At 44.1% G+C, this 12,700-nt stretch overlaps 3 non-coding genes across 3 annotated transcripts; all 3 read right to left on the reverse strand.

The window, feature by feature from the left end:
* Positions 1 to 1,361: 1,361 nt before the first annotated feature.
* Positions 1,362 to 1,434, reverse strand: trnav-aac (transfer RNA valine (anticodon AAC)). Its single transcript has one exon. It is a non-coding gene; the product is annotated as a tRNA-Val (tRNA).
* Positions 1,435 to 8,323: 6,889 nt separating this feature from the next.
* Positions 8,324 to 8,396, reverse strand: trnav-uac (transfer RNA valine (anticodon UAC)). The gene has a single exon. It is a non-coding gene; the product is annotated as a tRNA-Val (tRNA).
* A 3,407-nt stretch (positions 8,397 to 11,803) lies between these two features.
* trnav-aac (transfer RNA valine (anticodon AAC)) lies at positions 11,804 to 11,876 on the reverse strand. Its single transcript has one exon. It is a non-coding gene; the product is annotated as a tRNA-Val (tRNA).
* Between the last annotated feature and the right edge of the window lie 824 nt (positions 11,877 to 12,700).

Here is a 12,700-nt window from a genome sequence, read left to right on the forward strand (position 1 = left end):
TGTTTGCCTTTGCTCCATGACCTTCTGGTCAGCTATTCTGTGGCCTTGCCCAATCTACACCTTCTCCTTTGTTATCTCTTGCTCCACCCCCGCTTTACTTGCTTCTAACCTTTGACTTTTCTAATATTTGCCAGTTCTGAAGAAGGGTCACTGAGCCGAAATGTTAACTCTGCTTCTCTCTCCACAGATGCTGCCAGACCTGCTGAGTAATTCCAGAATTTCTTGCTTTTATTTCAGATTTCCAGCATCCACAGTATTTTGCTTTTATTCATGTATAGTCTTCCTCAGTTCAATATGAAGGAGCGGGTTGATATTGAGCGGAGCCGCAGTGCATCTCATTTTCAACGCCACCTTGTTAGTTTTCCTGTTACTCGCCAAATGAAGAACAATACAAAGTGATAATTTGGCACGTCTGCCTGTTTCCTTAGCTTCACTTACAGAATCAGCTGTGTCCGTCTTTAAGGGAGGCAAAGTACTCTTCGCGGCTCTGCGTGACGCTGAATAGTTATGTTAATCTGCATCAATAAACCCAGGTATGTCTCTGTTACTGACTGAACAAAACGCTAATAGGTCTGTGAGCGAATGTCATAACTTAAATAACTTTTTCCCCTCTGCGTGTCATGAACCTTTACACCTTGTCATAATTGCGGCTGCATGTTCAGAGCTGCGTTGTCAAGGTGCTTAAGACACCAAGAATCTGCTGCAGCAGTGGTTAAATTGAAAAGGATGTTTGCCCCTTTTACCCAAAAAGAAATGTTCAGGAGGAGCATTTTCCCCAAACTTGTTTCCACCGGAGATTCATCATTGCAACTCAAAGAAAGTTTCAGTCACTTGGGTGTTCTGTTCGAGCTGCTCGGAGGTTTAGTGGCCCGGATATCATGTGCCTACGTTTTGCTGAGCCTGTGCTTGGTTTCTGGGGAGATTTGGCCCGGGTTGTGCTATTTTACCTCCCTGAGATGGCCAGTAACCTGTTGATTGAGGCAGCAGACCCCTCTTGCTGCTAGCAGCGAGTAATTGGACAGTGCGGGTTAAAATATTGCGGCGTGCCCCTGTCTCAACGAATGTGGAGCTGGCGAAAGTGAATTGCTGATGTGCTTTTGCCTCGTCTGAAATGAGACTTAGATCAGCTGTGACTTAGCAAGCTAGTGTTGCAGGTTTCTATTCTAATCTGAGCCAAATGAAGTGCAAGTGCTAGGTTTTGAGGAACTTTCTGCAGCATCAGGACAAGAAAGAGGAGCGATTGCAAGGCATTGTGCACACAATGTGCAAGAGAAATAGGACTTTGAGAAATTGTGTTGTGTGAATGGGGAATGTCAATGATTGCATATATCGTGGTCATAAGTTTGGGTTTGTTTCGAAATTGTTTCTACCCAGTTTCGAACTGGGGATCTTTTGCGTGTTAGACAAACGTGATCACCACTACACTACAGAAACCCAGCACGGTTGCAGGTCTGAGGAAGCTGCAAGTATTGTTAAACTATACAGTCAAGATCTATTTGTGGTGCTTGTTTCATTGAAATGCAATTCCACTGTGACATTTTGCAAGGCTGCAGAGGTATTGACCCAGCAATGGACGCTCAGCAGTGCACAACACATTGCCAGGCCATTGAGGCCATCGTACCATTGCCAGTTTTTTCAAAGACTTGCCAGTTGGGCCCATTTCCTTCGCTCTGCTTTTGTTTGCCTCTCCTTTCATGCAATTATCCAATTCCCTTTTTTGTCAACTCTCACTTAAGAAACTAAGTTTGTAAGAGGTGGAGCAGCTGCTGCAGTGTCAATGCACAGTGTGCCATCATTGACAAAGATTCCCTTCCCCAACCACTCCAAGACATCCACTTGGGATTCTTGCCAAGTTCTGGATTTCATTTCTCATTATTTACTGATTGCACTGACGCATATTTGTGCTTTTAAACTCTTTATTTTTATCAAATGCGTCCTTATTTTGCTGATTTGCAACATACAATGTGATTACCCGAGCAGTAGAATGCGTAACAGAGGCAGTTAAATAATGGGGGCGAAGCTTTGCTACAGCTATATAATGTCCTGGTTAGACCCCACCTGGAGTACTCTGCATAGTTCTGGGCATTCCACTTTATAAAGTATACAAATTGGCCTTGGTATACTGGGCAGTTCAGATCCAGCAGAATGTTTTCAGAGTTCAAATGGTTAGATTAGGAAGCCATGTCCCCGCTTCCACAGAGACAGCTGTTGGTTTCCACCTGGTGCCTCACTTGCTTCTGAATTTCAAGGTGCAGAATGAAATCAAGCAACGTAACCCAAGTTTGCAATGCATTCCATGCAATCATCAACCACATCATTCCCGTCTTCCTCACCTTAGCTGCACAGCCCTCTAAACGTTGCAATCCACGTCACACAGGATTTGTTCCAGGATTAAACTTTCAGTAGGATTATATTAATATCTGTGCCCGCATCTTGAAATGAGATTCTCAGCGATATCCAACACAAATTGAATTGTATAGATGACAGGCAAATACAGGAAAATAGGTCAGTATGCAACACAATCTCATGTTGCCTATTTTCAGATGCACAATATTCATCTTTTCCAGCAAATGAAAGAATTTTTCAGTGAATCATTTGTAAAGTCAGAGTTAATGCCATTTGTGCCTTTCTTTCTTCTCGTTTTGCAACATACTGGCGCCTAAATCCAATTAATGTATATTCATGTTTATTGGGGAGACCAAACGCAGACTGGGTGACCGCTTTGCGGAACACGTCCGCTCAGTCCGCAAGCTGGACCCTGAGCTTCTGGTTGCTTGCCATTTCAAGACTCCCCGCTGCTCTCATGCTCACATCTCTATCCTGGGCTTGCTGCAGTGTTCCAGTGAACAACAACGCAAGCTCGAAAAACAGCATCTCGTTGACGATTAGTTTAGTTTCGTGATGCAGCACTGAAACAGGCCCTTCGGCCCACCGAGTCTGTGCCGACCATCGACCACCCATTTATACTAATCCTACACGAATTCCATATTCCTACCACATCCCCACCTTCCCTATATTTCCCTATCACCTACCTTTACTAGGGGCAATTGGGAATGGCCAATTAACCTATCAACCAGCAAGTCTTTGGCATGTGGGAGGAAACCGGAGCACCCGGAGGAATCCCACGCAGACACAGGGAGAACTTGCAAACACCACACAGGCAGTGCCCAGAATTGAAACCGGGTCGCTGGAGCTGTGAGGCTGCGGTGCTAACCATTGCACACGAGAGCGTGCCGGACTGAATATTGAGTTCAATAATTTCAGATCGTGACGGGCCCCCCATTTTACTTTCACTTTTTGTTATTTTTCTTTTTTACATTTTTTGCATTTTTTTGTATGTTTATTTTATTTCATCTTAGTTTGTTCAGTTTACTTACCCACTGTTTTGTTTTCATGTTTGTACTTGCTGCTGTTCAATTTTCAGTCCGTTAACAGTCCTATCTGCACTAATGCTTTGTCTTTCAACACACCATTAACATATTGTTTGCCTTTGCTCCATGACCTTCTGGTCAGCTATTCTGTGGCCTTGCCCAATCTACACCTTCTCCTTTGTTATCTCTTGCTCCACCCCCGCTTTACTTGCTTCTAACCTTTGACTTTTCTAATATTTGCCAGTTCTGAAGAAGGGTCACTGAGCCGAAATGTTAACTCTGCTTCTCTCTCCACAGATGCTGCCAGACCTGCTGAGTAATTCCAGAATTTCTTGTTTTTATTTCAGATTTCCAGCATCCACAGTATTTTGCTTTTATTCATGTATAGTCTTCCTCAGTTCAATATGAAGGAGCGGGTTGATATTGAGCGGAGCCGCAGTGCATCTCATTTTCAACGCCACCTTGTTAGTTTTCCTGTTACTCGCCAAATGAAGAACAATACAAAGTGATAATTTGGCACGTCTGCCTGTTTCCTTAGCTTCACTTACAGAATCAGCTGTGTCCGTCTTTAAGGGAGGCAAAGTACTCTTCGCGGCTCTGCGTGACGCTGAATAGTTATGTTAATCTGCATCAATAAACCCAGGTATGTCTCTGTTACTGACTGAACAAAACGCTAATAGGTCTGTGAGCGAATGTCATAACTTAAATAACTTTTTCCCCTCTGCGTGTCATGAACCTTTACCCCTTGTCATAATTGCGGCTGCATGTTCAGAGCTGCGTTGTCAAGGTGCTTAAGACACCAAGAATCTGCTGCAGCAGTGGTTAAATTGAAAAGGATTTTTGCCCCTTTTACCCAAAAAGAAATGTTCAGGAGGAGCATTTTCCCCAAACTTGTTTCCACCGGAGATTCATCATTGCAACTCAAAGAAAGTTTCAGTCACTTGGGTGTTCTGTTCGAGCTGCTCGGAGGTTTAGTGGCCCGGATATCATGTGCCTACGTTTTGCTGAGCCTGTGCTTGGTTTCTGGGGAGATTTGGCCCGGGTTGTGCTATTTTACCTCCCTGAGATGGCCAGTAACCTGTTGATTGAGGCAGCAGACCCCTCTTGCTGCTCGCAGCGAGTAATTGGACAGTGCGGGTTAAAATATTGCGGCGTGCCCCTGTCTCAACGAATGTGGAGCTGGCGAAAGTGAATTGCTGATGTGCTTTTGCCTCGTCTGAAATGAGACTTAGATCAGCTGTTACTTAGCAAGCTCGTGTTGCAGGTTTCTATTCTAATCTGAGCCAAATGAAGTGCAAGTGCTAGGTTTTGAGGAACTTTCTGCAGCATCAGGACAAGAAAGAGGAGCGATTGCAAGGCATTGTGCACACAATGTGCAAGAGAAACAGGACTTTGAGAAATTGTGTTGTGTGAATGGGGGATGTCAATGATTGCATCTTTCGTGGTCAGACGTTTGGGTTTGTTTCGAAAACGTGTCTGCCCAGTTTCGAACTGGGGACTTTTTGCATGTGAGACAAACGTGATCACCACTACACTACAGAAACTCAGCACATTCGCAGGGCTGAGGAAGCTGCAAGTATTGTTAAACTATACAGTCATGATCTATTTGTGGTGCTTGTTTCATTGAAATGCAATTCCACTGTGACATTTTGCAAGGCTGCAGAGGTATTGACCCAGCAATGGACGCTCAGCAGTGCACAACACATTGCCAGGCCATTCAGGCCATCGTACCATTGCCACTTTTTTCAAAGACTTGCCAGTTGGGCCCACTTCCTTCGCTCTGCTTTTGTTTGCCTCTCCTTTCATGCAATTATCCAATTCCCTTTTTTGTAAACTCTCACTTAAGAAACTAAGTTTGGAAGAGGTGCAGCAGCTGCTGCAGTGTCAATGCACAGTGTGCCATCATTGACAAGATTCCCTTCCCCAACCACTCCAAGACATCCACTTGGGATTCTTGCCAAGTTCTGGATTTCATTTCTCATTATTTACTGATTGCACTGACACATATTTGTGCTTTTAAACTCTTTATTTTTATCAAATGCGTCCTTATTTTGCTGATTTGCAACATACAATGTGATTACCCGAGCAGTAGAATGCGTAACAGAGGCAGTTAAATAATGGGGGTGAAGCTTCGCTACAGCTATATAATGTCCTGGTTAGACCCCACCTGGAGTACTCTGCATAGTTCTGGGCATTCCACTTTATAAAGTATACAAATTGGCCTTGGTATACAGGGCAGTTCAGATCCAGCAGAATGTTTTCAGAGTTCAAATGGTTAGATTAGGAAGCCATGTCCCCGCTTCCACAGAGACAGCTGTTGGTTTCCACCTGGTGCCTCACTTGCTTCTGAATTTCAAGGTGTAGAATGAAATCAAGCAACGTAACCCAAGTTTGCAATGCATTCCATGCAATCATCAACCACATCATTCCCGTCTTCCTCACCTTAGCTGCACAGCCCTCTAAACGTTGCAATCCACGTCACACAGGATTTGTTCCAGGATTAAACTTTCAGGAGGATTATATTAATATCTGTGCCCGCATCTTGAAATGAGATTCTCAGCGATATCCAACACAAATTGAATTGTATAGATGACAGGCAAATACAGGAAAACAGGTCAGTATGCAACACAATCCCATGGTGCCTATTTTCAGATGCACAATATTCATCTTTTCCAGCAAATGAAAGAATTTTTCAGTGAATCATTTGTAAAGTCAGTGTTAATGCCATTTGTGCCTTTCTTTCTTCTCGTTTTGCAACATACTGGCGCCTAAATCCAATTAATGTATATTCATGTTTATTGGGGAGACCAAACGCAGACTGGGTGATCGCTTTGCGGAACACGTCCGCTCAGTCCGCAAGCAGGACCCTGAGCTTCTGGTTGCTTGCCATTTCAAGACTCCCCGCTGCTCTCATGCTTACATCTCTATCCTGGGCTTGCTGCAGTGTTCCAGTGAACAACAACGCAAGCTCGAAAAACAGCATCTCGTTGACCGATTAGTTTAGTTTCGTGATGCAGCACTGAAACAGGCCCTTCGGCCCACCGAGTCTGTGCCGACCATCGACCACCCATTTATACTAATCCTACACGAATTCCATATTCCTACCACATCCCCACCTTCCCTATATTTCCCTACCACCTAGCTTTACTAGGGGCAATTGGGAATGGCCAATTAACCTATCAACCAGCAAGTCTTTGGCATGTGGGAGGAAACCGGAGCACCCGGAGGAATCCCACGCAGACACAGGGAGAACTTGCAAACACCACACAGGCAGTGCCCAGAATTGAAACCGGGTCGCTGGAGCTGTGAGGCTGCGGTGCTAACCATTGCACACGAGAGCGTGCCGGACTGAACATTGAGTTCAATAATTTCAGATCATGACGGGCCCCCCATTTTACTTTCACTTTTTGTTATTTTTCTTTTTTACATTTTTTACATTTTTTTGTATGTTTATTTTATTTCATCTTAGTTTGTTCAGATTACTTACCCACTGTTTTGTTTTCATGTTTGTACTTGCTGCTGTTCAATTTTCAGTCCGTTAACAGTCCTATCTGTACGAATGCTTTGTCTTTCAACACACCATTAACATATTGTTTGCCTTTGCTCCATGACCTTCTGGTCAGCTATTATGTGGCCTTGCCCAATCTGCACCTTCTCCTTTGTTATCTCTTGCTCCACCCCCGCTTTACTTGCTTCTAACCTTTGACTTTTCTAATATTTGCCAGTACTGAAGAAGGGTCACTGAGCCGAAATGTTAACTCTGCTTCTCTCTCCACAGATGCTGCCAGACCTGCTGAGTATTTCCAGAATTTCTTGTTTTTATTTCAGATTTCCAGCATCCACAGTATTTTGCTTTTATTCATGTATATTCTTCCTCAGTTCAATATGAAGGAGCGGGTTGATATTGAGCGGAGCTGCAGTGCATCTCATTTTCAACGCCACCTTGTTAGTTTTCCTGTTACTCGCCAAATGAAGAACAATACAAAGTGATAATTTGGCACGTCTGCCTGTTTCCTTAGCTTCAGTTACAGAATCAGCTGTGTCCGTCTTTAAGGGAGGCAAAGTACTCTTCGCGGCTCTGCGTGACGCTGAATAGTTATGTTAATCTGCATCAATAAACCCAGGTATGTCTCTGTTACTGACTGAACAAAACGCTAATAGGTCTGTGAGCGAATGTCATAACTTAAATAACTTTTTCCCCTCTGCGTGTCATGAACCTTTACCCCTTGTCATAATTGCGGCTGCATGTTCAGAGCTGCGTTGTCAAGGTGCTTAAGACACCAAGAATCTGCTGCAGCAGTGGTTAAATTGAAAAGGATTTTTGCCCCTTTTACCCAAAAAGAAATGTTCAGGAGGAGCATTTTCCCCAAACTTGTTTCCACCGGAGATTCATCATTGCAACTCAAAGAAAGTTTCAGTCACTTGGGTGTTCTGTTCGAGCTGCTCGGAGGTTTAGTGGCCCGGATATCATGTGCCTACGTTTTGCTGAGCCTGTGCTTGGTTTCTGGGGAGATTTGGCCCGGGTTGTGCTATTTTACCTCCCTGAGATGGCCAGGAACCTGTTGATTGAGGCAGCAGACCCCTCTTGCTGCTAGCAGCGAGTAATTGGACAGTGCGGGTTAAAATATTGCGGTGTGCCCCTGTCTCAACGAATGTGGAGCTGGCGAAAGTGAATTGCTGATGTGCTTTTGCCTCGTCTGAAATGAGACTGAGATCAGCTGTGACTTCGCAAGCAAGTGTTGCAGGTTTCCATTCTAATCTGAGCCAAATGAAGTGCAAGTGCTAGTTTTTGAGGAACTTTCTGCAGCATCAGGACTAGAAAGAGGAGCGATTGCAAGGCATTGTGCACACAATGTGCAAGAGAAATAGGACTTTGAGAAATTGTGTTGTGTGAATGGGGAATGTCAATTATTGCATCTTTCGTGGTCAGACGTTTGGGTTTGTTTCGAAAATGTTTCTGCCCAGTTTCGAACTGGGGACCTTTTGCGTGTAAGACAAACGTGATCACCACTACACTACAGAAACTCAGCACGGTCCCAAGGCTGAGGAAGCTGCAAGTATTGTTAAACTATACAGTCATAATCTATTTGTGGTGCTTGTTTCATTGAAATGCAATTCCACTGTGACATTTTGCAAGGCTGCAGAGGTATTGACCCAGCAATGGACGCTCAGCAGTGCACAACACATTGCCAGGCCATTCAGGCCATCGTACCATTGCCACTTTTTTCAAAGACTTGCCAGTTGGGCCCACTTCCTTCGCTCTGCTTTTGTTTGCCTCTCCTTTCATGCAATTATCCAATTCCCTTTTTTGTAAACTCTCACTTAAGAAACTAAGTTTGGAAGAGGTGCAGCAGCTGCTGCAGAGTCAATGCACAGTGTGCCATCATTGACAAGATTCCCTTCCCCAACCACTCCAAGACATCCACTTGGGATTCTTGCCAAGTTCTGGATTTCATTTCTCATTATTTACTGATTGCACTGACACATATTTGTGCTTTTAAACTCTTTATTTTTATCAAATGCGTCCTTATTTTGCTGATTTGCAACATACAATGTGATTACCCGAGCAGTAGAATGCGTAACAGAGGCAGTTAAATAATGGGGGCGAAGCTTCGCTACAGCTATATAATGTCCTGGTTAGACCCCACCTGGAGTACTCTGCATAGTTCTGGGCATTCCACTTTATAAAGTATACAAATTGGCCTTGGTATACAGGGCAGTTCAGATCCAGCAGAATGTTTTCAGAGTTCAAATGGTTAGATTAGGAAGCCATGTCCCCGCTTCCACAGAGACAGCTGTTGGTTTCCACCTGGTGCCTCACTTACTTCTGAATTTCAAGGTGTAGAATGAAATCAAGCAACGTAACCCAAGTTTGCAATGCATTCCATGCAATCATCAACCACATCATTCCCGTCTTCCTCACCTTAGCTGCACAGCCCTCTAAACGTTGCAATCCACGTCACACAGGATTTGTTCCAGGATTAAACTTTCAGTAGGATTATATTAATATCTGTGCCCGCATCTTGAAATGAGATTCTCAGCGATATCCAACACAAATTGAATTGTATAGATGACAGGCAAATACAGGAAAACAGGTCAGTATGCAACACAATCCCATGGTGCCTATTTTCAGATGCACAATATTCATCTTTTCCAGCAAATGAAAGAATTTTTCAGTGAATCATTTGTAAAGTCAGTGTTAATGCCATTTGTGCCTTTCTTTCTTCTCGTTTTGCAACATACTGGCGCCTAAATCCAATTAATGTATATTCATGTTTATTGGGGAGACCAAACGCAGACTGGGTGATCGCTTTGCGGAACACGTCCACTCAGTCCGCAAGCAGGACCCTGAGCTTCTGGTTGCTTGCCATTTCAAGACTCCCCGCTGCTCTCATGCTTACATCTCTATCCTGGGCTTGCTGCAGTGTTCCAGTGAACAACAACGCAAGCTCGAAAAACAGCATCTCGTTGACCGATTAGTTTAGTTTCGTGATGCAGCACTGAAACAGGCCCTTCGGCCCACCGAGTCTGTGCCGACCATCGACCACCCATTTATACTAATCCTACACGAATTCCATATTCCTACCACATCCCCACCTTCCCTATATTTCCCTCCCACCTAGCTTTACTAGGGGCAATTGGGAATGGCTAATTAACCTATCAACCAGCAAGTCTTTGGCATGTGGGAGGAAACCGGAGCACCCGGAGGAATCCCACGCAGACACAGGGAGAACTTGCAAACACCACACAGGCAGTGCCCAGAATTGAAACCGGGTCGCTGGAGCTGTGAGGCTGCGGTGCTAACCATTGCACACGAGAGCGTGCCGGACTGAACATTGAGTTCAATAATTTCAGATCATGACGGGCCCCCCATTTTACTTTCACTTTTTGTTATTTTTCTTTTTTACATTTTTTACATTTTTTTGTATGTTTATTTTATTTCATCTTAGTTTGTTCAGTTTACTTACCCACTGTTTTGTTTTCATGTTTGTACTTGCTGCTGTTCAATTTTCAGTCCATTAACAGTCCTATCTGTACGAATGCTTTGTCTTTCAACACACCATTAACATATTGTTTGCCTTTGCTCCATGACCTTCTGGTCAGCTATTCTGTGGCCTTGCCCAATCTGCACCTTCTCCTTTGTTATCTCTTGCTCCACCCCCGCTTTACTTGCTTCTAACCTTTGACTTTTCTAATATTTGCCAGTTCTGAAGAAGGGTCACTGAGCCGAAATGTTAACTCTGCTTCTCTCTCCACAGATGCTGCCAGACCTGCTGAGTATTTCCAGAATTTCTTGTTTTTATTTCAGATTTCCAGCATCCACAGTATTTTGCTTTTATTCATGTATATTCTTCCTCAGTTCAATATGAAGGAGCGGGTTGATATTGAGCGGAGCCGCAGTGCATCTCATTTTCAACGCCACCTTGTTAGTTTTCCTGTTACTCGCCGAATGAAGAACAATACAAAGTGATAATTTGGCACGTCTGCCTGTTTCCTTAGCTTCAGTTACAGAATCAGCTGTGTCCGTCTTTAAGGGAGGCAAAGTACTCTTCGAGCTCTGCGTGACGCTGAATAGTTATGTTAATCTGCATCAATAAACCCAGGTATGTCTCTGTTACTGACTGAACAAAACGCTAATAAGTCTGTGAGCGACTGTCATAACTTAAATAACTTTTTCCCCTCTGCGTGTCATGAACCTTTACCCCTTGTCATAATTGCGGCTGCATGTTAAGAGCTGCGTTTTCAAGGTGCTTAAGACACCAAGAATCTGCTGCAGCAGTGGTTAAATTGAAAAGGATTTTTGCCCCTTTTACCCAAAAAGAAATGTTCAGGAGGAGCATTTTCCCTAAACTTGTTTCCACCGGAGATTCATCATTGCAACCCAAAGAAAGTTTCAGTCACTTGGGTGTTCTGTTCGAGCTGCTCGGAGGTTTAGTGGCCCGGATATCATGTGCCTACGTTTTGCTGAGCCTGTGCTTGGTTTCTGGGGAGATTTGGCCCGGGTTGTGCTATTTTACCTCCCTGAGATGGCCAGTAACCTGTTGATTGAGGCAGCAGACCCCTCTTGCTGCTAGCAGCGAGTAATTGGACAGTGCGGGTTAAAATATTGCGGCGTGCCCCTGTCTCAACGAATGTGGAGCTGGCGAAAGTGAATTGCTGATGTGCTTTTGCCTCGTCTGAAATGAGACTTAGATCAGCTGTGACTTAGCAAGCTAGTGTTGCAGGTTTCTATTCTAATCTGAGCCAAATGAAGTGCAAGTGCTAGGTTTTGAGGAACTTTCTGCAGCATCAGGACTAGAAAGAGGAGCGATTGCAAGGCATTGTGCACACAATGTGCAAGAGAAATAGGACTTTGAGAAATTGTGTTGTGTTAATGGGGAATGTCAATGATTGCATCTTTCGTGGTCAGACGTTTGGGTTTGTTTCGAAAATGTTTCGGCCCAGTTTCGAACTGGGGACCTTTTGCATGTTAGACAAACGTGATCACCACTACACTACAGAAACTCAGCGCGGTGGCAGCGCTGAGGAAGCTTCAAGTATTGTTAAACTATACAGTCATGATCGATTTGTGGTGCTTGTTTCATTGAAATGCAATTCCACTGTGACATTTTGCAAGGCTGCAGAGGTATTGACCCAGCAATGGACGCTCAGCAGTGCACAACACATTGCCAGGCCATTGAGGCCATCGTACCATTGCCAGTTTTTTCAAAGACTTGCCAGTTGGGCCCATTTCCTTCGCTCTGCTTTTGTTTGCCTCTCCTTTCATGCAATTATCCAATTCCCTTTTTTGTCAACTCTCACTTAAGAAACTAAGTTTGGAAGAGGTGGAGCAGCTGCTGCAGTGTCAATGCACAGTGTGCCATCATTGACAAAGATTCCCTTCCCCAACCACTCCAAGACATCCACTTGGGATTCTTGCCAAGTTCTGGATTTCATTTCTCATTATTTACTGATTGCACTGACACATATTTGTGCTTTTAAACTCTTTATTTTTATCAAATGCGTCCTTATTTTGCTGATTTGCAACATACAATGTGATTACCCGAGCAGGAAAATGCGTAACAGAGGCAGTTAAATAATGGGGGCGAAGCTTCGCTACAGCTATATAATGTCCTGGTTAGACCCCACCTGGAGTACTCTGCATAGTTCTGGGCATTCCACTTTATAAAGTATACAAATTGGCTTTGGTATACAGGGCAGTTCAGATCCAGCAGAATGTTTTCAGAGTTCAAATGGTTAGATTAGGAAGCCATGTCCCCGCTTCCACAGAGACAGCTGTTGGTTTCCACCTGGTGCCTCACTTGCTTCTGAATTTCAAGGTGTAGAAT

The sequence above is a fragment of the Heterodontus francisci genome, chromosome 22 (genome assembly GCF_036365525.1).
Source record: "Heterodontus francisci isolate sHetFra1 chromosome 22, sHetFra1.hap1, whole genome shotgun sequence".
Lineage (NCBI taxonomy): Eukaryota > Metazoa > Chordata > Chondrichthyes > Heterodontiformes > Heterodontidae > Heterodontus > Heterodontus francisci.